A 26,604-nucleotide genomic window follows, 5' to 3' on the forward strand; every position below is an offset into this window, starting at 1 on the left:
TTCCGGTTTGATGACTGGGGAGGTCCACTGGGCTTGGGAAGCCCATTTTCAGTGGAGGCCTGGGGAGAAAAGCTCCACAATACAAAATTTACTTACATGACTAATTACAAAGACAGTTTGCATTACAAACAACAGGTTGCATTCAAAAAAGAAAAAAAAACAAACAATTACAGTTTTGTTCAGGAGAAAAGACAGGCATATAGCATAATAGCTAGATTTTACTGTTTAGTTACATATACAATCTACATTTGAGAGCGAGGTTAGGAAGGTAAGAAGGTTATCCAGGAGTAAAGAGGGAGGAGAGCTTGAGAGGTATGGGCTGAAGAGTACAGTTGCATTTCCAGTTTAGATAGAGGTAGGAATGAAGGTGAGTTTTAAAGTTATTAAGGTTGTCAAAGGTCCTCAGTGTGGAGGGCAGAGCATTCCATTTTTTAGCTTGGGGAAAGGCTAACAGAAGCTGACCAGCTGGGCGCTTGGGTTTTTGAATGGTAATCAGGTTTTGGTGGGTAGATCTAAGGGATCTGAGGGGGGTATATGGTTGTAGTATATTGGATAGTGCAGGGCAGTTAGTGGGTTGGAACAATAATTTGTGGGTTGTGGTGATTTGGAGAAAGTCAAGTTGATTGGGGAGTTCAAGCCAGTTTAATGAGTGAAGGGAGGTGCTGTGATGAGAGGAGGATTTGGCATTGGTGGCAAATCTGGAGATTTTGTTGTAACGTGCTTCCAGTTTGGAGGTAAGTATGGAAGATAAATTAGTGAGCAGAGGAGCGCCATACAGTAGAGAGGGAAGGAGATAGGTTGTGGCGAGAGTTAGTCTGGTGGTAGGAGAGAGGAAGTGGTTGTTTCTGTAAAGTAGGCCAAGTTTTATCTGGGTTTTATTGATGTTTAGCTGGATGCGAGTGTTAAATTTTAGGTGTTCATCAATGGTGACACCAAGAAGTTTGGCAGAGGGTATGACCTCGATAGTGGAGTTGTTAAGGCTGGTAATTTGAAGTGAGTTTTTAACAACAGGGGAGGATTTTGAGGGAGAGAATAGAAGGATCTTAGTTTTGTTGGCATTTAGTGAGAGGTGATTTTGGAGCATCCAGTTTTCGGTGTTTGAGAAGGCAGTTTGTGTCAGAAATTGGAGATCTGTTAGGTTAGTGGCGCAGCAGATCAAAGTGGAATTGTCAGCATATTGCACAATTTTGCTATTAGGTATGGCTTTGTGGAAGTCATTAATAAAGATATTGAATAGCAATGGGCCAAGTATGGACCCTTAGGGTACTCCAGTGGGGATAGGAAGGAAAGTAGAGGTGGCCTGGTCCCATTTCATGGCTTGGGACCTGTCAGAAAGATAGCTGGAGAACCAGGAAAGAGTTCTTTGGGAAAGGTTGAGATTAGAGAGATGGTTTAGTAGGTGGATATGGAAGATGGTATCGAAAGCTTTAGATAAGTTCAGCGGAACAGAGGATACCATATTACCGGAGTCACGAGCTAAATTGACAGAATATACAAAGGAAAAAAGGGCGGAGTTATTACTTTCTCCTGGCAGAAGCCGTGTTGGGTAGGAGAGAGTAGCTGGTGTTTGGTAAGGAATGGCAAGAGCTGCAGGTGGATGCATTTTTCAAGAAGTTTGGAGATTGGGGAGAGGATGGCAATGGGGCAGAAGTTGGAGATGTTACAATTTTTGCCACCCTTGTGGAGTGGAAGAATAAATGCAGTATGCCATAGTCTGGGTGCATAGGATTCAAGTAATGATCTATTGATCATGATGCTGATAGGGAGCAATATCATCTGAGGCTATTTTTAGGAAGGAGGAAGGAATGCTGTCAAGGGCATTGGAGCAAGGCTTTAGTTTAGAGAGAAGTTTCTTTATTAGGTTGGTGGAGACAGGTTTGAGTTCGAAAGAAGGGGGGGAGATTGAGCAGGGAGGGGTGGAGGTTTATTGTTGGTAAAGGTCTTGGTTAGCTCAGCAACAGAAGAGGTGAAGAAGGTATTGAACAGTGAGGCAATTTCAAGGTCAGATTTGCTGGTGTCAGGACAGGGGTTGTTTTTTGTACTTGGCCTAAGGAGGGAATTAATAGAGTTCCAGAATTGTTTGGGGTTTTGCATGATTTACTTGTAGTTTGATGTAGTAAGACTTTTTATCTCTAATGACTTGTTTTTTGGCTAGGTTTCTCAGCTGTTTATATTTAAGTAAGATTTCTGGCTGTTTATATTGGAGGTATGCTTTCCAGGTTTTATATCTTTGTAGCATAATCTTTTTGGTATCTTTGGTGAGCCATGGGGCTGTCTTTGTTTTAACTCTTTATGTTCTTATTGGAGCTAGGGAATTGAGGACAGTTACGAATGTTGAATTGAAATAGTCAATGGCTGCATCTAATGGTAGAGTTTTAAGGGGGTTCCAGTTAATTAGTTTAAGGGAGTCAGAGAAAGTAGTAGGGTTAAAGTTAGATAGGTTACGAATATGAATGTACTGCTGAGACTGTGGGGAAGTGGGTGTAGCTGGAAGGGTGAAGGCAGGGAGGTGGTCTCCTAATGGGTCAGGAATGACACCAGATTTTATGACTTTGTTAGGATGAGATACTAGGATCCAGTCATGTATGGAGCTTGGGGGTGGTTTTGTTAGGTCTAGTAGTGGAGTTAGTAAGTTGAGTGAAGTTAAATAGATTGATAGTTATGGTGGGATTAGGGTTAATGATTTTTTTCCCAGTCAATATTTACATCTCCCATAATGTAGGTTTCTAGCTTAATATTAGAGGAGGTCAAGGAGAGGATGTCTTCCAGGGTATTGGTGTTGTTACCAGGAGGAATATACAGGGAAATGATACAGATGTTTTTATGGTTGTTTATTTTTAGTAGGCTAGTTATATGTTCAGCATTATTGAAAGAAGGGATGGGATTAGGGTATGGAGTGATGGACAAGTGGTTGGAGTACATTAAAGCTGCACCACCACCTCTTCTACTTTGGCGGTCAGATCGGAGAGACTAAAATCCAGGGGGAAGGAATTCAGAGTCACTTATGTGAGGTTTTAGCCAGGTTTCAGAGATGGCTACAATGTCAGGTAAGTTGTGATTGAGCCAGGCATGAAAGAAGGTTAATTTATTTTTTAAGCTTTGGGCGTTGATGGTGAGGAATTTAAGGTATTTACTGGTGGATTTGTTGTTGGTGCTGAGGTGGTTTGTTGGAGAGTAGTTTGGTCTTGGTTTGGGGTGAATGTCGCTGGTTAAGCAAAGGTGAGTGAGATGGGGAATACGTTTATAAGGTTTCTACTTAGATAGAAGTGGCTGGCAGGGAATTGCTTTAGGTTTGTAGTATCTAGTAGTGCTTGGGAAAAGTTTTACTTTTAAGAGAAGGATAGGGTGGGAGGGAACTAAAGAGGCAGAAATGTTGTGGAAGTGGGCTGTGAGGTGGAGATGGGGAGGAAGAGGTGGTGGGTGTAAATGAAAATTGGTATAGGAGGTGGCATGGTAAAGAGGTAGTAGAAGAAGGATGAGGATGGATGTAGAGATAAGGATTTTAGGAGGAAGGGTGGGTATGGTAGTTGAAGTCAGTCAGAAGTGAGAGAGAGGAGGGTAATGGGATATTAGGTGGGTGGAGGGTATGGTAGTGAGAGTCAGGTAGGTTGGAGGAAGGGGTGGGGAAAGGTGTGTGAGGATTGGTTGGAGGAGAGGGAAGGATTTTAGGAGGAGAATAAATGTAGGAGCACTGGGGGTGGGTGAGATTTGGGGGCAGGGTAGGGGAGCGGAGTGAGCCTGCAGGGCGAATGGAGCGGGAAGAGCCAAGAAGGCGAGAAGGACCAGAAGGACCAGACCAGAAAATAATCAATCAGTGACCTGAGGCTGGAAAAGGAGAGCTACTGCTAGGGTGCAGGTATTCTGGTTACAAGCTTTGGTATTCCAGTTACTAACTTTGGACTTTAAGTTTGGTTAGGGTACACTCTTTAAAGAATGTGCATGAGTGTGTGGTGGTAATTCCACCGATTCCTTAGTGTAGGGCAGAGATACTTTTAGGCAGAGTAAATTAGTGGGGCAGGGCAAAAGGTTTATTGCAGGTCTTTTTATCAGGTGTTATGCTGCCACCTAGTGGAGAAAGGGGGGAGGTACACTGAGAATAAAAGAGGTGCCTCTGTAAAGTTAGGTTTAGAAAGTTAAATAGAGGCAGAGAGGGGAGTAGATTGTAAACCGAGGTGGGGGGGGCAAAATGCAATGGCCTGCGGTAGGCTGCTATCAAGCACACCGAGGTAGAATGCTGCTCATGTTTAGATAGTAACTAGAAAAACATATTTAAGACTGTTACATCCACTGAGTCTCCTTAGCAGTGGGGAGACAAAGTCACTGTATATTTAGTGTTGATCGAGCAGGCTGTCCAAGGACGTCTTCTCTTGGAAAGGAGGGAAATTCTGTTACGTAATAGCGAGGGGGGAACACCCGAGGGAGCAGACTGAGTCTCCTTAGCAGTGGGGAGACAAAGTTGCTGTATATTTAGTGTTGATCGAGCAGGCTGTCCAAGGACATCTTCTCTTGGAAAGGAGGGAAATTCTGTTAAATAATAGAGAAGGGGGAACACCTGAGGGAGCAGACTGAGTCTCCTTAGCAGTGGGGAGACAAAGTCGCTGTATATTTCATGTAGATAGAGCAGGCTGTCCAAGGACGTCTTCTCTTGGAAAGGAGGGAAATTCTGTTAAGTAATAGAGAAGGGGGAACACCCGTGAGAACAGCGGGAAGCGAGAGCAGCAGCCTAGTTGCAGGACCGATGCACAGTGGACAGAGGACACGTGAGGTCCAGATTTAAAATTTGAGTAAGAGTATGACTATATATAATAGTTATTTATATATTATATATAAGTATAATAATAAGACCTTCTTTTTAGTATTTTAGTCACACAGTATATCAAAGCAAATATCATACAAGTAACATATATTTTTCACTATTTGTTCACTGGGTAAGTGGACAGCCCTATTGAACTTTTTCAACCATGACCCCATTACAAAGAATAACAAAAACATCACTGCTTTTCAAATCAAAATTATACACAAAATGAGTGCACAAAATTTAGAACATAATGGTAAGTTTCAATGCAAAGGGGAGAGAGTAAAAGATCCAGATAGAGTGCATTGAAAGAAAAAGAAAAAAGATACATGTGCAGAACATTTTGAAATTTATGGCACAGATCTTGCAAAATAAAACAGAAGTCGTAGCCAGAAACTATTTAGTGAATCTCACCTAAAATGCAGCTCAGTTTATAACTGCTAATCTGAATGCGGCTGTGACAAGGCTCATATTATAGGTTCATAGGTTTATACTAGGCTATCTGCCCGAGGGCATTTACAAGCCTAGCCCATCGTTTTGTGGCTTACGCCACCCCTTTAGTATGGGGAACTATACCCATTATTTTGCTGTGCCTCTGTCGAGCAGTGACACTGAGGTAATCCCTGGGGTATATCTGCGATCTCCCATCCATTGGTCAAGATTTCTCTTGAACAAGGCCAGCGAGGTGCTCTGCCTCACATGTACCGGGATTTTGTTCCACAGCATAGGAGTCTTTGGGTAATGAATCTATCCCTCCAGCACGCCCTATTAATAGCCGTGTCGAGGTTTAAGTCTCCGCCCTTGTGGCTCTGATGGATCTAGATTTTTGAGGTGAAGCATATTCATCAAATCTGGGTTTGACATGGCCTTGTATGTTAGGCAAAGGTCACCTCTGAGCAAGCGGTAAGTGACTGAATAGAGCTGGAGTTCTTTCAGTCGGGCAGCATAGGACAGACTTTTGAGACCCTTTATCCTTTTGGTGAGGAACTTTTGTGGCCTCTCCAGCTGCTGCAGGTGTCGGGTCAGATACATCCCAAATGGGGCATTGTACTCAATCATTGGTCTGATGAGTGATGAGTAAAGGGAGACTATGACCTCCCTTGATCTAGATGAGAATCCCTTCATGATAAGGTGGGCAATGTAGAAAGTCTTCCTAACTACTTTAGCTACATGGGTGTCGAATGACAGACTACTATCAACCTGGGTCCCCAGGTCCCTGATAACTTCTTCTGTGCTCAGTGGATTGCCACCTATTTGGTAGCTAGGGTAACCTTGTTTTTCCCAAAGGGTATGACTATGCATTTTTGGCATTTAACTTCAGGCCGTGGCTCTGGCACCAGTTATCCGCTTCTGTGAGACCCTTCTGAAGGATATCTGTGTCAGATGTGTTTTCTACTATGGCTTCAGTTTGCAGTCATCTGCAAACTTTGTCAGCCATAACCCTCCTGTGTTTGCTTGTACTGAAAAGTAGATGCCAAACAAGAGTGGGCCCAGGACTGAGCCCTGTGGGACACCACTTGTGACAGGTTTTGAGTCTGACATGGCGCCAGCAACTCTGACCCTGTGGGTTCTGTCACTCAGCCAGTTTGCAACCCATCTTGTGATGTATGGGTTAACATTTAAGCTGATGAGTTTTTCAATGATACCCGAGTGGGGTATTGTATCGAAGGCCTTAGCCAGATCGAGGTAGGCTGTATGGACTGCCTTTCCTCCAATGGCTTTGGTGACTGTTTCGAAGAAGTCAACCAAGTTTAAAAGGCATGATCTGCCTTTGACAAAGCCAAACTGGGTTGGATCCAAAGTCTGCAAATTCCCTATGTCTTTATTATTTACATTATATTATATACTTTATATTAACAAGGATATGTGTAAGCCACAGGGAAGAAAACATATTAAATTGCTTGCTCTCTCTTGCCAGAGAATAAAGCTAATCTACAATTAAGCAAATGTGGACTATAAAACAAAAGAACCCCCTGATCAATAATGGCGCTTTAACTGAATCCAGTCAGTTGTATTTCTTCTCTACCCTGCCTGCTTCTGTTTGTGCTTACTACTGTGATGACATGGTTTAAGAAGTCTGTAATCCCATATAATTGCTCACAGTAGGGATCCCTGTAAATTCTAGAAATATCAGTCACTGGGAAATAACAAATGGAGAGGTGCAAATTAAATTATGGTATTCTTTTTTCATCCTATTAATTTACTGCATCTACTTAATCCCAATCTTTCAATTTTACTATTACTGCATTACAAGGTCCCAATTAATTTTGAGGGAAAAAATTGCTTACAAACTTTATGTATTATATGGATTTTATAAGTGCTTGCCTGTAAGACATTAAATGCCATTTATAAAAGTGCCCTCAATTGTATAAAGAGCACACCGAATGAGAGAAGCTAAGTGATGATTCATACATTACAAACCACGTGGCATAATGGATTTTATAATATTAAAGTCCTTTTTACAAGAGCTCATTTTATATATATATATATATATATATATATATATATATATATATATATATATATATTTGACCTCCCCCAACACTGGTCACTATAGCCCAGTACTCCCATCATTTCATTTTGAAAGATACTTAAAATAAATAATTTATTTTCTTTTATATGACAAAGGCATTTAGAGAGGCAATCCTAAACAGTAGTTCACACTCAAAAATGCTTAACATAGCAAGAAACTGTACAATGTAAAATCAGCCTTCTACTATGTGACTCACTGTATCTGAGTTAACATCAGATACAATCAGTAAGCAGCATTTATCAAAGCTGAAAAGAGCATGCTATCTTGCAAGGATGAGAAAGTAGCATGTTTTACATATTCACAGTTCTGTTCCCTTTTCTGCAATCACTACCATCTGTTGTAAGATGCTTGTATACTCTCCAAAGGAAGTTCCTAGTGTTTCAGCTGTACTGACATAAATTATATAGGTAGGTTAATGTCTTCACCTTATAAACCCAAGGTACAGGGTTTGAGTTTGATCTTGGGTGAGAGCCATTCAGGGCACCTACATCTACACCAACCTTATAACAATCACTTGGAAGTTATATCAGTCTAAATACCAGAATGCACAAACACTGGTAAATAATGATACCCCATGATACCAGCCTTTCCCACCTCCATCACAAGATTTTATGGGGAGAAGTATTGGTTAACCAGTAAGAACAAGATGGCTGCATTCTCTCTTTCATTATTTCTCATATAGGTTTTTTTCATTCTCCCTCAGCTACCTAGCCTTTTACCTACGTCTGGTAAAAGACAAACCCTTCAATGCTGTATTAAGATAACAGCTACTTGTCAGTATGTGGTCATTCAAGAATGTTTGTTCCCAACACCCCCTACTCCCCCACTGACCTCAATCCCTGGGAGTTTAATCATTAGCCAGTGCTTTTTTCATCACTTCTAGGGACTCAGGATGGGAATCGGACTGGGCAGCAGTACCCAGACTTTTCAGCAGAACCCATATAGCTGTGTCCCCTCTGCAGTGCTGGATATTCAGAATGAGTGTGCATGTCCACTCACATACCATGCTATGCCCCATGCTCACTGATGTCCACCTGCCATGAGATCGTTCTTCTGATTTATATTCAGTGAATTCCCCAGAAATGGTTTATTGATGGGACTTCAGTGATACGAGTTCACTGGCACAAAGTAAATGTTAGCAACATATAAATAAGTGGCATTGTGGGGAGGTCTGCCATCCATATACCCCCTTTATTACATATTAATAACTCCAAGTATGTGCTTCCAGAATGTTCCAACAACTAACAAATCATGTGTAAGGTTAAAGTTATGATAATTAATCCTGACACAATAACTAATATTAATGAACTGGATTAATACCAGTTCTAATTTAATTTTCATTTTGTCCCACATGACAATGTTTCTCTTCACTTTGATCCTGTGTAATACAAATGAACAGATGTATACTGAACACAGGCAGACATGGAAAAGCCTACCGTCTTACTGATACAGTACATTTAGAACAGATCTACTGACATCTTTATTTTATACTAAAAGTAGAACAATCTTATCAGTGGAGAGAATTTCATTCCAGTGGGACTGTCTTGTTTTAGGAATCTGTGTTTTAAGAAACCTGGAAAGGAAAGCAGGAAAACATATTCTACAAAGCAGCCATGGGTTACCACATAATCAATCTTCCTGCCTTACATAATGTAAAATGAAATGAAGAACATTTAGTTCAGCATATAAATAGTCTGCAAACAATATTCCTACTTACAAAAGTTGCTATTGACATGGCAAAGTACCTGGCACAGAAATAGAAGCATACCGCATTACAACAGGCAATGACTGTTCAGCCCACGCATTCCATCTATATTCCCATTTACTGGACAAGCTACAGAGCTCCACAACTAATAGCCTATTTTTCACATGTATGCCTTTGGACTTCTATAACTCAGGCACATACTCTATTGACAGATTGAGATTAAAAAGCTTGAGAAAGGGGTTCAGCAATAATGTACTTTGTGCTAACAACAAGACATCCCGTCATACTGCTAGGGTCTGTATAACAGCTTCCTTGAACTGGTTCACAGTGATAATGGGAGAAGGGCAAATCAGGTATTTAAGGGATGGAACATGGGGAGAGTGGGATGGGAACAAACATGGGCTAAATTTGTGATGTGGGACATTAGCTGCGGCTTTGGTATTAGAAAGCATGGTGCCACTCAATTTCAGCTTTGAAAAGTACAGGTAGTACTTGTACCTCTAATACTGTCAGTATTGTTGTATAGCTGAAATGATCTTGTGGTAATCCTTTGAAGATACATATAAAAAATAGACACATCTCTGAAAATGTTGCTCCTTCCCCCAAGCACTTAAGAAAAGTATTTATAATTTTCATCTGTTTCTTCTAAAGCTAATAACAATATTGTTTTTAGATTAGCAATCCTGCCTGTATGCAAGTTATGTACATGCTGCGGGAAGCATTAATTTACACTTTTGCAGGCATAACATGTTCTGAAAAAGCTACAATGTTTCTAGGTGATGCTCAGAAAAAAAATGTACTCAGTGGAGTACAAAGAGTATGCCTGGCTACGCCCTTGGACTCTGAACAATAAATCTCCTGATATGAAGGCTTTTCTGATGTTTGAGTACATTCACATGTGTAGTTACAGAAATCTGATTCTGTTGTCCAGATAACATTTTCTCACTATCAGGATGCTGCACCTACCACTAATTCAGACCATCTGGGACAGTGGAGGGCTGTCTGTTTATGCCCATTCTCATATTAAATCATGCCTAATACGTCATGATTTTGAACTCCCTGACACATTGGACACATTTAATAAAGTACATTTCCACATTATTCCTAACTGTAGAACCCCTTCATTGTCAACTGAGGGCCGCATTAGGTATCCACAAAGGTTGGATTCCATGTCTATTCATCTGACTACCCCTATTTTGAGTTATATCTATTTACTCATCCATCAGCTCTGACACTTGTGTCACCAATAACTAAAATGTTATTAGAAAGATATGAGGATATTCAAAGGGTATATGATAACACTTGAACAGCTTCACCAAGAAAACACATCATATCATGTGTTAAGAAATTACATGTGTGTGTGTGTCTATATACATATATATATATATATATATATATATATATATATATATATATATATATACTACGCCTGTCATTATTTCTAAGGTAATGCACTAAAGCATTTTCCTCCTGAGTTCATTACATCTGTAGTGTTTCCCTTATCTAATGGTACAACTCAGTGACTACAATAGCACAATTATTATTAAGACAACAGAATGTACCTAGTAATATTTTAGGTAGAATGCTGACTGATACTGGCAAATAAACTTATATGGAATGCTAAAGTAAGAAGCCACATATTTATGTATCACTACCATGAATGGACAATGACAAAATGACAGCTGCCAACTTTCTGATCACAAGTTTGTTGTGACCGAACCTTCTGCCAGCCCATCTGACAATCTTTCAGCCTCTTGTCACATTTGTTGTGCTTTGACGCATATCCACTTGGAAAAATGCATAGAACTGCTGTAGAATTTGTGTATTAAAGGCAGCTAAACCCTGTGTTAACCCATACATTTCTAAGAAACCCCCTATCATGTTGAACACATTATGACTTCTGCAACCATGATCGCTTTGCCGCAGTAGATAGTGTTAAGCATCTGTTTGGTAATTTTCTTTCACTCTTACAAATAAGTAGGGAACACAAAAAGAACGACAACAGAAGGCTGTGCACATGAAGTAAATGGGAAATACCGGGAGAGGGATGAAACTTTAATCATGCATCATGACCAGAATTAGATCCCTTACCCACAATGGCAATATTATGTATGTTGGTGGGGATTTCCTAATAGCCTAGCTAATGATTTTACATTATAAAGTAAAGTTAGATCAAAGCAAGTAAACTGTCTGGATCCTTTGCAGTTCTACATGATGGAGAGTAACCAAATACTCAGATAATCCATTTGTGCGAATTTTTTTACAGTATGTCAGGATCATCAGTGGAGCCCTAGTAACAGTTTTAAGCTTCATGAAGCCAGGTTCCTTGTATGCATTGATCAGGGGGCAGGACATAATCTACACAGTGTCAAGGGACATTTCTCAAAGCAGACATGTTAATGACTGGCTGGAGTCCCATGACCTGATCTCTCCAGTCCGACAGTTAATCTATTTGTTACTTTTTCATTTCAGGATTCTGATTTACTTGTTTACCTCTTACAACACAAGTCTTAAACTATATAATTTTCTCTACTTACCTTCCTGACTTTGATCCATACCATTTCTGTCATCTGCCCTTCCTCCTACAGCATAGTAAATGGATTTATATCATACAATTGCAAACTTACTAACACTAGTGCTTGAGATACTCTATTCTGATTCAGTTCAATGTAGTTCCCAAAAGAATTAGTGGTAGCTATGAGTATTTTTAGGTCAATGCTTGTTGCTTTAGTGCAAACTGTTACTAAATATGGGGGGGCTACCATAATGTTTGGAATCATAATCCATACACAAAGCCTCTGATACTTTGCAGCATACACTGTACTGCCTATTGATGAAAGAGGATGGGTGATGGTGGGGTGATGTGAGGTTAGGACAACAGGAGACTGTGGACAAATTGTGGACAGATAGTTAGGTGGCGATCGGTTCATATTATGCCAGTCAAAGTTTACACAGACATGACCAGACACAGCAGGAAGAAAAGAGCGTATAAAATTAATATTATTATTGCCTTTTCTTTGTTTATCTAATGGCACTCCAGTTACGCTTTTAATCTCTTTCTACTATGAGTATAAAGAAGAAAAAAGAAACGTCTCCAGGTATCCATTGTCCTAGCAGTATAGACTATAGTAAATGCTGACAGTCCCAGATGAGAACTACAGAAGTAACAACTCTCTAATCTTAGGAGTCAAACCAGAAACACACCTTGTGCATAAAGAAATTAGTAAAACTGCAGTGACACTCTGAAATTAAAAATTATAGTGACAACCTGTAAGCAAGAAATTGGGGGGTAGAAACGACCGGTGCAATACTGAAAAATTCTCCATCCCTTCTGTCCAAGCAATCTAACAACGTATGGTATATATTACTTCTAGGCTGTAATTAGGACGTACCTTGCTCTGAATAAGCATAAAATTAGCAGACATCTGATTCTGATGAGAGTTATATGCCATGTCCTAAGAACTGCCTCAGACATGTAGCTGTTTTTATTTCACTGGGATTTGAATGGTGATGTCATGGTACTTTACAATCATATATGAAGAGTTTGCTCAAACACTTCAGGATAATTCTTTCTCAGTCTGTAAAAATCCTTAAGCTAACGACATTTTAAATAACAAGAATGGACTTATAATAAAAAATACTACCTTTACAGTATCAGTCATTACCCACGACATCACCTCCACCCTCACTCCGCACGAAGCAAGTACAGATAGCGCCCTCTTACCTTCTGAAACATTCATCACTCCTACACTTCACTGTGCTTCAAAATGGCAATCTATGCACAATCCAACATGAAAATAACAGAACACATTTGCAACTCTTTACTTGCAGGATATTTTACTTTAATCCTATCAGCTATGCAGTATCTCTAGTCATATGCAGACAGTACAGTTGTTGTAGGTCTCAATATAGCCACGGGTGAAATTAGCCAATGTCTAACCACACTGTCTGTGTCTCACTATAATCACTACTATTTGCAACAGAAAGATAAGAGACATCTTAAGGAGCAAAAATATGTAAGCCATGATTCTACGTACTACCCAGTATGCAGTTTTATATGGTTAATAATGCCCACTGTCCTGTGGTTCTATGTTTCAATTTACATAAAACATGGGAACATTTCACAGTGTCTACTGTGTAAAAAATAATTGCATTTTCTTTTATACAGTACAAAAATCAGGATACCAAACTGCTGAGCAAATACCAGCTAGGTGGCAAATCATCATTTCAATGACAAAAAGATCAATTTCTTAGGTATGTGTATTCCACTGATGTTGTAGAGAAATATTAGGCAGACATCTCAACAGCTTTTATGACCTTTTATTTATCTGGTCACTATTAATTCTCTGACTGCTGCACAAGTCGTTTTCTGTACATTTCAGTTGGTATCTTACTTGCACAGATGAAATCTGAAGGGCAGTGTCCCAGCAGGGCTGTTAAGGATAGAAGCCACACCCACTTCAAGGAATGTAGTAAGTACAGAATGTTTGCCCAAGTAATATATCCTAAAGTTGTATAACTTTCTTCTCTCAATACTCTGTAGTATTGGTTTCTTAAATTATTAACAGTTCTTAAAATCCATAGAGATTCGGAGAACACACCTTACAGATATTTCAGCAGGCTAAGCATCACAGAACAGATACATTTCAACTGCATACTTTTTCTTTGCTCTACTATTTCCTCACTGTTCAATGGAGCTTTTAAATATTAACACTGTAAAACAATGTCTGCATTTCTCTGTCATTCATAATCAGAATGAGGTCCAACTAATGGAATTCGTAACTACCAGTCAAAATGGACAAAAACTATGTATATGGGCACAAGATAACAGAGATGTACCACCTAAAGAGGTGGGAGGTTGGCATAATAGTTAATGTACTTACCTTACAAACACAAGGTGCAGGGTTTGATTCTGACATGGGGTAACTGGCTAGGCTTAAAAAAAATGGCCCATAAGGGCAGTTAGCCTAGTACTAACCTATGAACCTATAAAGTTAAGATAGTTAAAATTCATACCACTGACATAGTATAGATGTCCTGGCTAACTGCTTCTAGTTTAACACAGTAAGACAGTAAGTATTAACCCACACTCTGTGGTCAGAAAATTAAGGAACAAGACATTAAAAGCAGCAGGTTATCACACAAGCCATAATATTTTTATGTAAAATATTGTTACAGCTATCTCATGTGTAAGATATATTGTGACGCATAGTAAAAATTTTAAGCCTCATACTTGTATATCAAGTTAATACCATCTGAATAATAGAACTGATGAGAGATAAAACACATTCTCTATCCTGAGCACACTATAAGTATTAACCAGTACAACCAGTGCAAAATGCATTTATTAGAACAATGTTACAGTGTCTTACTGGGTTGTACACTCCTCTTGCAATTATTTTCCAGACAATAAGTATGCTCCTGATGGAAGCAAACAAAAAGTATGTACATGGCAGTGAAAAAAGAGAGCTCACGATGAAGAAACAAACACAAGGGAGACAGCAATTTTAGTTAAAATGCTTACCCATATTTTTAACATGTACAAATTGATCAAAGTTCTGCAATTCTAAATCCATGCAGTATCTTCTCCAAGTACGAGTGAAACTACTTCAACCTGAGATCATTTCAGGGCACCTCAGTGAAAGTTATCTAATGTCCTGAGCAAATCCACATTTTCCTTGGAGATTTTAGAATGATTGCTGTGCATTAATGGGTATGCAAAGGTACATATATTCCTTTCTCCGCCATTTGACACAGTGACTTGTAACAGCCCTGGAGAACAGGGTCATCATCTCTGGAGCATCCCCCATCCAAGTCCTACGTCTTCAAGGTTAAAAAGACTGGTGATGCAGTAACAAACTATTGATAATTCTTCAGATTCAAAACAGATGTCTCATGAAGAATTTACCAGTAACATTAAGCAAAATAATGTGTTGTAAAACATAAACTTAATGTCAAAGAAGACATTCTACATGGTATGTAGGCCAGTGTTAATAGCAGTGAAGTTCAAAGATCATAATTTATCACCAGGTATACCAGCAGTTAAAGTAAAATTCTCCCAGCAAATAAAATGCCTTTTGTCTCTGTCAGTGACTCAGTTACATTAGATTGAAGGCCCTAAAATGCCTTTAGCTTATCTACTTTTGATGTGCAGGGGTCTGGTTTGGCTTGCCTACCAATTAGTGATTGCTACAATATTTTAATGGTCACTGAGTGATGTTCTTCTATATTTTTAAACAATGACTCAATTAAAACCTTTAGAGGTAAATTACTTCAGGAAGGACCTCTGACCCTTTTCCTTATGACACACATATCAAAATGAAAATGGAGGACAACCTATTTACAACATGATAAATCATACAATGTTTGTCATGAAAATCCTGGCACAGAAAAGCAGCCAGAATGTCAAAATAACAGCACTGATACTTATATTAAAGATATAAATTAATGGAAAACATATATTCATCAGTGCAGAGCAACAGTTTCCATGCAGTATTATGTGCACACACACACTGTTAAGAAATGCCATCTCAGTCCATCTAATTTTTATCATATGAAATTTATTTTCTTTTTCTGTAAACTTTTCAGCAAAATACATCAAGTAGTTTTTCAAAACCCATGAATGCCTTAAATCAGACCAAACTTGCAATCTGAGCCTTTAATCGACATGCTTGTACTTCACTATGCGCGATCATAGCTCTATAACTTGCTACCTGATTCACAGTATGCATTCAAGTCATGCAAAACTACACAAAAATTGATAGAAGAAGATCAGAGAGATATCGAGTTATTCTTTCTGTAGCAGCTAACTTTTGTGGCTGCCCATCTCTATTCCCTTTCCCTGCCTTCTTTCACCCCCTCTAGGCTCCTTAGAAGGCTTTTCTGTCTACAAGATCTTCTGCAGTTCTTCTACAATAAATCATTACAGAGATGCATCACCCCCAGTACCACATACTCTGTATATAAAAAGTATACATACATACACTGGATATAAAAAGTATTCACACCCCTGTTAAAATGCCAAGTTTTTGTGATATAAAAACATGAGACCACAATAAATCATTTCAAAACTTTTCCCATCTTTAATGTGACCTATAACCTGTACAATTCAATTGAAAAACAAACAAATCTGTTAGGGGAAAATACAAAAAATAAAAAACATACAATAAGCTGGTTGCATAAGTGTGCATACCCTTAAACTAATACTTTGTTGAAGCACCTTTTGATTTAATTACAGCAGGGCCCCATATTCTGATTTACTCCCAGAACATTCACACTGACATTCTGCTCAAACCATGCAATCTACTTATGTTTAAATTGTGAGACCTTGTTCCCCCAGACCTGCCAATGAAGGAGTATCTAAATGAATTCATTTGAATCATACCACATATTTGTTTAACTATGACAGCTTTGTTTATACAGCTCCAAAGTGTGACTTCTGATGATAAACTGAATTGCAAATTCTCAGTCTGGATATTTCACACCCAGAATCGCATGCTGTCAAATGTCTCCTTTTTAATTTGCTTCACTAATGCATCACGTAACCTTGTTCTCTGCTTTTTCTGAAAATGGCACTTCTGTGGCTGAATGCTGAACACAAAATACATTCCAAATGCTGAAAATATACTTCTTTCCAGGTGCATGCTTTCTGCAATAAATTCTTTAATTTAGTAATTAAGTGCATTTAATCAGCAGCTACAATATTTTCTTGCTGTGTTACTTATGAAGTTAGGGGTACTATATGCTTGTGTCCATGGCTACCATGGTCAACATTCAGACTAACAATTTACTGACAGCAGACTTTAATCTTAGGTATCTGTGGTATCTCTCAGCATTTATCCTAGCTTGGTGTACTTGACACCTCAGAAATCCTGACCACATAAATCCAAAGCCATGTCAAATGATTATAATCCTGCGTAAGTCAAACTGTCCATAATTTACAGCCTGTACTGAGAAGTGTCAATTGCAAAACTGCAGACAGTTTCTTACAATTCAGAAAAATGTTGTAGATCAGATGCTTGATTAGTTCTATTTCTACCAGCGCCCCAACACACATGCGCACACACACACACACACACACACACACACACACACACACACACACACACACACACACACACACACTCCCTCACTTTTTACTCACAAAAAATAACTAAAAAAAATACGGAAAATGGTGTATGAGTTGCTCACAAGCCACATATCGCAATAAATAGGCTATTCTGTATAGGTACAAAAATGTAATTTCTGTGACAAGCCTGCCCTTAGAGCATTGGAATTATTAGTTTGTTAATGGTATGCTTTATGGTCACTTGTTTTTGCAACTGAAACAATATTGTTTAGGTATACTTCCTTAGGAAGCACTATTAAATGAAATTTTAACACTGATCATAGTTAATAACCACAATAAAGCATTACAGTGAAGTGCAACATTATTTTGTTCAAAATATTAAGTGCTTTTAAACAAAGAAACATAAGTCTGGAAAATGCCAAGCTGAACACAAAATAAATGAATTGTATTCAAATTCTGCTATCAGAGTTAAAAATGTATATAACTCAAATGCCCTGCGCAGTAGAGGAGCACTGCACACACAGCTCATACTGACATACAAGCCAACCATTCAGAGCCTAACCTGTACAATACGATTCTGCATGGCAGTATATCCGGTATCTGTCATTCTGTACAGTAAGATTCTGCATGGCAGTATATCCGGTATCTGTAATTCTGTACAGTAAGATTCTGCATGGCAGTATATCCGGTATCTGTAATTCTGTACAGTAAGATTCTGCATGGCAGTATATCCGGTATCTGTAATTCTATAAAGTAAGATTCTGCATGTCAGTATATCCAGTATCTGTAATTCTATAAAGTAAGATTCTGTATGGTAGTATATCTGGTATCTGTAATTCTATAAAGTAAGATTCTGTATGGCAGTATATCTGATATTTATCATTCTATAATGTAAGATTCTGTATGGCAGTATATCCGGTATCTGTAATTCTATAAAGTAAGATTCTGTATGGCAGTATATCCGGTATCTGCAAATCTGTACAGTAAGATTCTGCATGGCAGTATATCCGGTATCTGTAATTCTGTACAGTAAGATTCTGCATGGCAGTATATCCGGTATCTGTAATTCTGTACAGTAAGATTCTGCATGGCCGTATATCCGGTATCTGTCATTCTATAAAGTAAGATTCTGTATGGCAGTATATCTGATATTTATCATTCTATAAAGTAAGATTCTGTATGGCAGTATATCCGGTATCTGTCATTCTATAAAGTACAATACTGTATGGCAGTATAACTGGTATCTGTCATTCTATAAAGTAAGATTCTATATGGCAGTATATCTGGTATCTGTCATTCTGTACAGTAAGATTCTGTATGGCAGTATATCCGGTATCTGTCATTCTATAAAGTAAGATTCTGCATGGCAGTACATCCAGTATCTGTAATTCTATAAAGTAAGATTCTGTATGGCAGTATATCTGGTATCTGTCATTCTATAAAGTAAGATTCTGTATGGCAGTATATCCGGTATCTGTAATTCTATAAAGTAAGATTCTGTATGGCAGTATATCCAATATTTATCATTCTATAACGTAAGACTCTGTCTGGCAGTATATCCGGTATCTGTAATTCTATAAAGTAAGATTCTGTATGGCAGTATATCCGGTATCTGTCATTCTATAAAGTACGATACTGTATGGCAGTATATCTTGTATCTGTCATTGTATAAAGTAAGATTCTGTATGGCAGTATATCCAGTATCTGTCATTCTGTACAGTAAGATTCTGTATGGCAGTATATCCGGTATCTGTCATTCTATAAAGTAAGATTCTGCATGGCAGTATATCCGATATCTGTAATTCTATAAAGTAAGATTCTGCATGGCAGTATATCCGGTATCTGTAATTCAATAAAGTAAGATTCTGTATGGCAGTATATCTGGTATCTGTCATTCTATAAAGTAAGATTCTGTATGGCAGTATATCCGGTATCTGTCATTCTATAAAGTACAATACTGTATGGCAGTATAACTGGTATCTGTCATTCTATAAAGTAAGATTCTATATGGCAGTATATCTGGTATCTGTCATTCTATAAAGCAAGATTCTGCATGGCATTATATCGGGTATCAGTAATTCTATAAAGCAAGATTCTGTATGGCAGTATATCCGGTATCTGTAATTCTATAAAGTAAGATTCTACATGGCAGTACATCTTGTATCTGTCATTCTATAAAGTATGATACTGTATGGCAGTATATCCGGTATCTGTAATTCTATAAAGCAAGATTCTGTATGGCAGTATATCCGATATCTATCATTCTATAATGTAAGATTCTGTATGGCAGTATATCTGGTATCTGTCATTCTGTACAGTAAGATTCTGTATGGCAGTATATCCGGTATCTGTCATTCTATAAAGTAAGATTCTGTATGGCAGTACATCCAGAATCTGTAATTCTATAAAGTAAGATTCTGTATGGCAGTATATCTGGTATCTGTCATTCTATAAAGTAAGATTCTGTATGGCAGTATATCCGGTATCTGTAATTCTATAAAGTAAGATTCTGTATGGCAGTATATCCAATATTTATCATTCTATAACGTAAGATTCTGTCTGGCAGTATATCCGGTATCTGTAATTCTATAAAGTAAGATTCTGTATGGCAGTATATCCGGTATCTGCAAATCTATAAAGTAAGATTCTGTATGGCATTATATCGGGTATCTGTCATTCTATAAAGTATGATACTGTATGGCAGTATATCCAGTATCTATCATTCTATAAAGTAAGATTCTGTATGGCAGTATATCTGGTATCTGTAATTCTGTAAAGCAAGATTCTGTATGGCAATATATCCGGTGTCTGTCATTCTATGAAGTAAGATTCTGTATGGCATTATATCGGGTATCTGTAATTCTATAAAGCAAGATTCTGTATGGCAGTATATCCGATATCTATCATTCTATAATGTAATATTCCGTATGGCAGTATATCCGGTATCTGTCATTCTGTACAGTAAGATTCTGTATGGCAGTATGTCAGGTATCTGTCATTCTATAAAGTAAAATTCTGCATGGCAGTATATCCGGTATCTGTAATTCTATAAAGTAAGATTCTGTATGGCAGTATATCTGGTATCTGTCATTCTATAAAGTAAGATTCTGTATGGCAGTATATCCGGTATCTGTCATTCTATAAAGTAAGATTCTGTATGGCAATATATCCAGTATCTGTCATTCTATAATGTAAGATTCTGTATGGCAGTATATCTGGTATCTGTCGTTCTATAAAGTAAGATTCTGTATGGCAGTATATCCGGTATCTGTCATTCTATAAAGTAAGACTCTGTATGGCAGTATATCCGGTATCTGTCATTCTATAAAGTAAGATTCTGTATGGCAGTATATCTGGTATCTGTCCTTCTGTACAGTAAGATTCTGTATGGCCGTATATCCAGTATCTGTCATTTTGTGAAGTAAGATTCTGTATGGCAGTATATACGGTATCTGTAATTCTATAAAGTAAGATTCTCTATGGCAGTATATCATTCTATAAAAAAAGTTTTAGTCCCCTAATACAGGCTCCACTTTCACAACAGACTCGCCATGCCTATAAACACCACATCTCCATTGCACTGGCTGCTTACAATAACCAAATGTGCCCTACTGCACATTACCAGAGACTTGCCCAGCCTAAAGGCAGCACCTGAGAGAGAATACAGCAAGAATAAAATGGAATAACCATCATTAATGAAGGTGGATGTGAGTTAATATTTCCATATCCAGATATCAGTATCACGAGCACAGGTTTTTACCATAACTCTCAACCTCTTAAAGCAAGAAATCTGGATAAAGCCATAAATAATTTGTTGGACAAATGCCCAAAAATAAAGACAATTTTTAAATATTGCTCTTACAAACTTAGAAAGTTGACAGAATAACAGGTTTTGCATTAGCATGAATTTTCTGAAGGGTATGAAGTCTAAAACTCAAATTTCTGTCATTATTTTCTGACTTCAATCTTTAATAATTAGACAAAATCTGGACAATCTGCAAAAATATGTACAGTTGAGAGGTATGGCTCTTACTCAGAAATGTCCTTGGTACAGTCACAGCCCTCTTACTCTGCAAAAATTATACATAACCTGTCACTCGCACATGCTGTATTTCTATCTTAACACTACAGCAAAAGTTACACAGTCTTAGGCTGTTTTACTTTTATTCAAGAATACATCCACTCTTAACAGCTGCTGTACATATTGTATCTCTTGCTGTCTTAATGCCATTTTCTAAATTTTGATCCCTTACTAAATATGATTAATACTAGTAAAAGTTCAGACTATCTATCTATCTATATATATATATATATATATATATATATATTTGTGTATATATATATATATATATATATATATATATATATATATATATATATATATATATATATATATATATATATATATATATATATATATATATATATATATATATATATATATATATATATATATATATATATATATATATATATATATATATATATATCAGGGAGGGTATGAATGAAAGCCTCCAATCATGCTCAGGAACTTCTGTTCCTAGGATGAAGTGACCTTGCACCGACTCACTGTCATGTCACTGAATGTGGTCCTTTCACATATTATGCAAATGAGGTATGCCTCGGATAATGTTGTCAAATTAAGGAAGAAAGTACTCTTTCACAGAGAGAGTGGTGGGGCTGTGGAAAACACTCAGTTAGTGAGCTAACAGACTGAGCAAAAGCAGAGAACAGGAACAGCACTGTGACCTGTGGAGGACCAAGCCGTAACACTCAACTAACTATGTATGAGAGGTCTTAGGTTGGCATCCTTGTATGCTCATCTGCTCAAGCTATATTCAGAACTGCACCAAAAACTGACAAAATACAGACACTTATAACCAACAGATGTACAAGTGCAGTGCTAAAGTCCTCAGTGGCATGGACAGGACTCTATATAAAAGTTCTGAAATGTATTCATAAACCTCATTATTCTTTGGACCATTTACCTTGACAAGCAGAACATCTAAATTTCTGTCTGCATCCCGAAAAACATGTTACTATATTACAGAAATGCAGTAATTAGTTGAAAAATAAATTACCTTTATCCAGCTGGTGACGTCTTAATGCAAACTGAAAGCAGGACACATTTTCTTATTGGTAGGAGACTTCAGTGTTTCTTAAAAATAAAAACAGAAAATACAAGGTAAATAAAAGACGGCAACAACTTTTGCAAACTAAAATAAACATAACCAGTCAAAAATATAGAATAAAATAAAGTCACAATCATTAATCAAAAGTAAACTAACTACTGTAAAAAAAACAACTCCTCTAATACCAAGCTGAAGGTCAAGGATAGGAGTCTAAACATGAAACTGCACTCCCTGGAAGCTCTCCTCACCCTGCAAAATGCTGATATCTGAGCAGTTACAGGCACACGGTTCAAGGCTTCAGCAAACCCCCCCCCCCCAACAGTGCAAAGCTACAATGCCTATCAGACATTCAGTCCACCCTCTTGAAAAGAAAAAACAAAAGGAGGAAGTGTTTCCATTTACATAAAAAAACTATCACACCTCAAGATTGGTCAAGCAGGATGACTCACTTGAGCTATTCCATGCCCAGCTGACCATAGGCAAAATCCCACACCATATCATCGCTAGCTACAGGTCCACAACCATGAACCATGAAAACCACTCAACATACCTGAAGTTACTAGAATCACTTACCATTTGGCCCAACACACTATTTATGGGAGATTTTAACTATCACCTCCATAAACTAGGAAACATAAATAACCACTAATATGCAGGCTCAGATATTCCTGGACTTTGTCAATGTAAATGCTCTGGAACAGCTGGTTTGCACTACCACTAGGGGCTCAAATACCTTTGACATAGTACTCACAAACATTGGAGATTGTATGTCCTCATTGGTAAGATCGGATCATAAACTGACCCTATCAAACCCTATAACCCCAAAAAATTTTTTCAAGGCAAATTACCTTCCATCAAGTGATGTTGTTGTTGTGTCTTTCGGTTTTTCCAGGTTAGGGGTTGCCACAGCGGAACTCCAGTCCGCTAATGATTGGCAGTAGATTTTTACGTGCTGGCTTGCCGGGCCTAACGCACAACCTTCAACAAAGGAACGCCCATTCACGCATGTCGCCACACAGGAGACGCTCTAACTGAGAATCGAACGGGCAATGCCTAACTGTGAGGTGACAACGCTACCACAGCACCACCACTGCAGTCACCTTCCATCAAGTGATAGCATAGTCATTTTTAAGCTGTCCCTAACCCTAAAACATGGCGGCCTATGCAGAAGTATACACAAATGCCCTGTACAACCACTTAAACAACTGCATAGAAACTGATGTATCTGACCAAACTAAACCCAGGTCTAGCTGGAAAAAGAAGTCACACCCAGTGGATAAATAGACTATACTATAATATAATATAATGATTGTCTGAAGAAGGCTGGTATTATTGGCCAAGAGTGCTTAAGAAATAAACTTCTCTGGTTCATTTTTTAGCATAAAGTGTCTTTTGCCTTCTTTATTTTATTGTTGGTTTAAGTATGTAGTTGTTGGTTATAAATGGACTACACAACAAAAGAAAGAAATTCCTGTCTAAAGGTAAGAGGGAGGGTGCACAACAGAGAAAAAATCCTCATTAGTCTCAAAAGGCAAATCAGGGAACTAGTCAAGTCTTTGAAAGCTAAATACAAGACTAAAATAGCCTTCCAAGCAAAGGATAATGAAAGCGTATTTGGTCCTAAATCTTAAAGGAATCACTCAACAATGTGCTGAGTTTGGTTTAGATGGCACTACCTATACTCAACCAGAAGAAATGGCAAACCAGCTGACCAATAAATTCAGCTCAAATTTCACTCCCTCATCACCTCCGGTCAGTCCCCATGAAATAATTCGTACCATTCTTTTGCCTGTTATCACAAAAGAACAGGTAATCGCTGAGCTCTCCAAAACTAGAAACATGGCATTAATGGGCCCTGGCAGAACCCTAGGGTGCCTATTAAATAGCTTGAAAAGTGACCTAGCAGACCTACTCAAATCTCTATGTAACCACAGTCTCCACACAGGCTTTGTCCCAGTAGAGTGGAGGACAGCAACAGTCATCCCTCTGCACAAGGGGGACCATCAACTGAGCCGGGAAACTACCGAATCTTAAGTCTGACTAGCATCATATGTAAGGCTATGGAAAGGATAATTATCAACGTGAATATCAATGACACAGGAAATCTCCAGAATCTAATCCCAACCCAGTTCAGCTTCGTCAAGGGTAGGTCCTGCCTGCTCAATCTGCTGGACTTCTTTGAGAAGCTCACCAAGGCCATAGATCAGGGTAAGTCAGTGCATACTGCCTACATTGACCTGCCCAAGGCATATGATACAATAGCCCACTTGGGTATTATAGATAATCTCTCAAAACTGGTCTTAAACCTCTACATCACCAGATGGATAGCCAAATGGCTCACGGATAGGACATATGTTATTAGAGTGGGGGAATCCACATGCAGCAAGAAGCCAGTCACCAGTAGTGTTTCAGAGGGCTCAGTGCTGTGCCCCCTGCTGTTTGGGATATACTTCTCAGGTGTCAAGGCAAATGTTGATGACCTTTGGCTTTCCAAGTTTGCTAATGACTGCAAGTTGGGGGCAATCACTGACTCCCCAAATGATACTGATATCCTACAGAAAGGAATGACGCAGACTAGTGATTAATGTCAGAGCCATGGCCTCAAACAAAATGCATAGAGGTGGATAGTAATATCCTTTGGGAAATCAAATACCCCTGCAAATTACAGCATTGATAGCACTTCCCTAAGAGTGGACCCAGTGGTGAGAGATCTGGGTACTCCAATAAATAGCAATCTGAATGTGTCCACAGAGGTGAGGAAATCCTTCATTGTGGCTCAGCTTATAAGTGAGGACATGCCATCCAGATCTAAAGATGTCAAAGTACCACTGTATTCAGCCCTTATCAGACCAATAATTGAGTACACTGCACCCTATGACACGTACTTCGTGAGGCACCTGCAACAGTTAAAGCATCCTTGAGGTTTTTCACCAAAAAATACAGGGTATAACTAACATGTCGTATGCAGACCAATTAAAAGCCCTATCACTGCATTCAGTTTCCTACCGATTATTAAGGGGTGATCTATGCTTGACCTACAAGGCAGTCCCTCTGACAAAGCCCTGAAGAAAATGTTGCTTATTCACAAAACGAACTGCACAAGGGGTACTCACTCCAATGATCTAAACCTTATGTCTGACATGAGCAGAGCACCCTGGAGAGACAGATATATGTTTCAGAGATTGCCCCTCCTCTGGAATAGGCTTCCTATTCACGTGAAACACAGCCCTTCTCTGAATATCTTCAAGTGCAATCTGTACCAATGGATGGGATCGCAAATTTGCCCATGGAGTGGAGCCCATGTCCCTTATAGACAGAGGCAGTTTGTAAAAATTGTCAAAACCCCGCTTGGCAGCCCTTGCTATCTTTCCTTTAGGGACAGAAAATTGGGTAAAATCTGTGTAAAACTGGCTAGACTTGAAAGGGCTCCTCAGCCGTTAATTAGCATAGTAATCTCCTATGAACCTCTGAATGATGAAGTTTCACAGCTGGCCATTATTATTAGGTTTAGAAGAAAGATAAAATGAATCAGCACGAATGACATCATAATACAGTAAACTGACTATTTTAAAACTTTATATTAGATGAAGTGAATGTTTTGCTAACACATAAACTAAAAGTTGTTTGCTTTCTTTTTATTTCGTGATACCCGTGACAGCTTCACACTCATACTCTTACACCTAGCAAAACAAAGTTAACATTGCACAATTCCAAAAAGTCCAAATAATGTGCATTTTGTGTGTGTGTGTGTGTGTGTGTGTGTGTGTGTGTGTGTGTGTGTGTGTGTGGGTATACATATGCAACACTGGGACAGTGTGCGATTGGGCCCATTAGTGTCTATGCATGAACAGCTATTATGAATGTTAGTATGTGTGTAAGTGCGTGTGTGTGTGTGTGTGTGTGTGTGTGTGTGTGTGTGTGTGTGTGTGTGTGCACGCCCCTGAGCAGGTGTGTTTGTGTGCGTGTGTGAGAGCATGTATGTGTGTGTTATAGCTGTGGTTGATTGGGGAGGTTGGCATAACAGTTGAGGTGTTTATCTCATAGACCCAAAGCATTTCATTCTCACCTTTAGACACTGTCTGATCATTCGCTAGGTATGTAACAGTCTGAAGACTAATTGCCTAGTATTGACCTATGAGCATAAATCAAGGTGAACATTTGTTCACCAACTGCTTTGGCAAACTGTCCTGAAACCTGACTTTAACACTGTAATGTTCAAGGAATGTATACTGGAATGGTTAGATTCTCTTTCACTTTTTGCAGTTTTATATTTGTACATTTAGTGCTAAGATATCATGAAGCTGAAATGACAAATGGTTCAATGTGCTGAACAAAATTGTTGTTCTTCCTAAAAGAGGAAGCTTCAGAAAT

At 38.5% G+C, this 26,604-nt stretch overlaps 1 protein-coding gene across 14 annotated transcripts in view; it reads right to left on the reverse strand.

Moving 5' to 3' along the window:
* The window catches only part of ADGRL3 (adhesion G protein-coupled receptor L3), a 3,684,852-nt gene that overhangs the window by 2,568,940 nt on the left and 1,089,308 nt on the right, over nucleotides 1–26,604 (reverse strand). For all 14 annotated transcript variants that reach the window (XM_044060915.1, XM_044060918.1, XM_044060917.1 and 11 more), the window contains exon 4: nucleotides 22,183–22,259. The gene's annotated coding sequence lies outside the window, so the exon portion shown is untranslated. The remainder of the gene's footprint in view (nucleotides 1–22,182; nucleotides 22,260–26,604) is intronic.

The sequence above is a fragment of the Protopterus annectens genome, chromosome 2.part0, assembly GCF_019279795.1.
Source record: "Protopterus annectens isolate FY-2018-M chromosome 2.part0, PAN1.0, whole genome shotgun sequence".
NCBI lineage: Eukaryota > Metazoa > Chordata > Ceratodontiformes > Protopteridae > Protopterus > Protopterus annectens.